Raw genomic sequence first — 2515 nt, 5'->3', positions numbered from 1 at the left:
TATCTTCCCCAATGTTACAAATGAGTCTTTGTAAGTATCGTTTGGTTAATTTTTATTAAAAATTAAATAATATAATATTTTAATATAATTTTTATTTTAAAATTTGAAAATATTAAATTATTTATTATATTTTATCTAAATATTAAAAAAAAATTATAAGAATTATATAAGGTGAGATAATTTAATTTTTATAACCAAACCAACCTAATTTTCCTGTTTCATATCTAAATCAATTCAAATTATTTGCTATTACCAAATTATCCAAATGCAGCCTACTCTCGTAAATCAAGACACATCCCCATGGGCCACGGGCCCTTATGGACCATTACGAGGACGGTTCTTTTGAAGTGATTCTTATGCTCCTTGTCAGTATCTCATAGTATCTTCGCATTGACTTGGGTCAATAAATTCAAGCAGATCAGTCCTTTTCTCGCCCTATACACTTCATTTTCTCTAAATCTTTGTGAATAATTGTATATCTTTCCCAATGTTACATATCGGTCCTTTTACTTTTCCTGATTCATATCTTTTGGTTTTCTAAACTCTTTTCTTTTATGTTTTGTAGCACAAGTTGCATGCTAGGTCTCTTTCATTTCAACTAGGTCCAATTTAACATATTCTAATAATTCTTTTTTTTTTAATCAAAATTTTCCTATAATCAAGACAAACAAATTAGAACCATATCCCTCATATCCTTCTCTCATTCATGTGCATAGATACACTCTATAAATAAGAGTAGATTAGGAAGAACTAAAACTACAACAACTTATATACTCTCCAATATGAAGGCCTTCTACATAGTAAGCTTTCTTTTGGTTTCCATCATCTTTGTTCCTTCCTCTATAACAGCTGGAGAACTATCTCAGAAAGGTGAGACTTCCAATTCTCATAATTTATTTATTTATTTATTTATTTTGTAACACTATAAATATTTTGTGCATACATAATTATTATGAATTATGACTGTCTATTAATACTATTAAGTAGTCATTCACATAAAGGATGTTATAACTTTAGTGATCTAATTTGTCTATCGGTACTAGTATCTATGCAAGTATGACAACATGGATCCATTATGTAATCCCTAAGGCAGATCTATTCCTTAATTTTGGAATACTTTGTTTAAAGATGATTCTGATCTACTACTATCTTCAAACCAATTAACTGCAATTCCTCCTCACATTTTATTGTTACAACTTGCAATTGAATATCTTATAACCCGATACCATCTTTCTCTCTCTCATTCAACAGAAGAAAAAAGGGCACTAGTAGGGTATGGTGCGGTTACTTCTTGTGCCCTCAATCCGAAGAAAAGCTGCCCGCCTCCACCGCCAAAGAAGTGTAGCCGATACATTCGCAAATGCCCTCCTTGAAAAAAGATGGTAATTGTATTAATTAAGGTGGATATTGTAATGAAATAAGAGTGAATGCATGGCAAAGAAGAATAATTTGGCTTTGGTTATTATGTTTAGTTGTCGTTTTGGAAAGTACTATATATGTATATAGAATACAGTGTAATATATGAATATGTGTGTACGTTTTGAAAGTATGTAATTTTTCTTAATTTTCCTAGTGTCTTTTAAATAGTACCCATGTCTCTTAACTGATGAAAGTCAATTTATTTGCTTTTCTGCAAGGCTTCCACGTAATAAACACCAAAAAAAGTAAACCTCATAGGAATGAAAGAATCATCGAATATCTTTCTTTCTTTCTTTTTTCTTTTCTTTTTCCTTTGACTTTTAATTTAAGAATTTTTAAGGAGTCATTATAAGAGAAATGGGCTAAAAAGAATAAAATAGAAAAATTGAGGTTATGAGGAAGTAGCTGAGAATTATTGATCATATATATATACATATCGGAAAATAGAATAAAATTGGCAATTTTTTTGGTTTTAGAAGAGTCGGTAGCCACACACATAGTGGTCTCGTCCAAAGTTTATTAATATGTCCTTACTTATGACGGAAGAATACTGTGGTTACAAGCAAAGCATGTGGGAGATTACAAATAAATAAATAAAACCCTCCCAAATACAAATCAACAACCTTAAAATAAGAAAACAAACTAAACAAGCCTATAAAAAGAGCAAGACAAAACATGTCTATATAATAAATGACCAATAACCTCTAAACAAACCTAAAAAACCACAATCAAAGAAAAAAATCAAAAAGAACATCAAACCAAGATAAAACCGATAAAAATTAATGTCAAATAGTTGGCAAACCCAACTTATCAAAAGGGCTGGGCAACCGGGCCGGATTTTTTTCCGGCCCGGTCCGGAACCCGGATAACCGGGTTCCGGTTACGGGCACCGGCCCGGAAAACATCCGGGCCGGTACCCGGTTTCAACAACCCGGGTGAACCCGGGTTTTTTAGAAACCCTAACCCAGTGCCAAAACGACGCCGTTTTGACACTGGGTTATATCCCTTCGGCAGCTCGATTCCCCCCCCCCAATTTGACTCTCTCTCTCTCTCTCTCTCTCTCTCTCTCAAAGAATCTTCCCGAAACCCTAGCCTC

At 33.0% G+C, this 2515-nt stretch overlaps 1 long non-coding RNA gene across 1 annotated transcript; it reads left to right on the top strand.

Annotated features, from left to right (window-relative positions):
* The first annotated feature begins 678 nt into the window (after positions 1 to 678).
* Positions 679 to 1568, top strand: LOC122305642. The gene is made up of 2 exons (XR_006241186.1): positions 679 to 870; positions 1252 to 1568. It is a non-coding gene; the product is annotated as an uncharacterized LOC122305642 (long non-coding RNA).
* Positions 1569 to 2515: the final 947 nt, after the last annotated feature.

The sequence above is a fragment of the Carya illinoinensis genome, chromosome 3 (assembly GCF_018687715.1).
Source record: "Carya illinoinensis cultivar Pawnee chromosome 3, C.illinoinensisPawnee_v1, whole genome shotgun sequence".
Classification (NCBI taxonomy): domain Eukaryota; kingdom Viridiplantae; phylum Streptophyta; class Magnoliopsida; order Fagales; family Juglandaceae; genus Carya; species Carya illinoinensis.
Note: the sequence above shows the minus strand (reverse complement) of the source record. Positions and strands in the feature narration are given on the sequence as shown.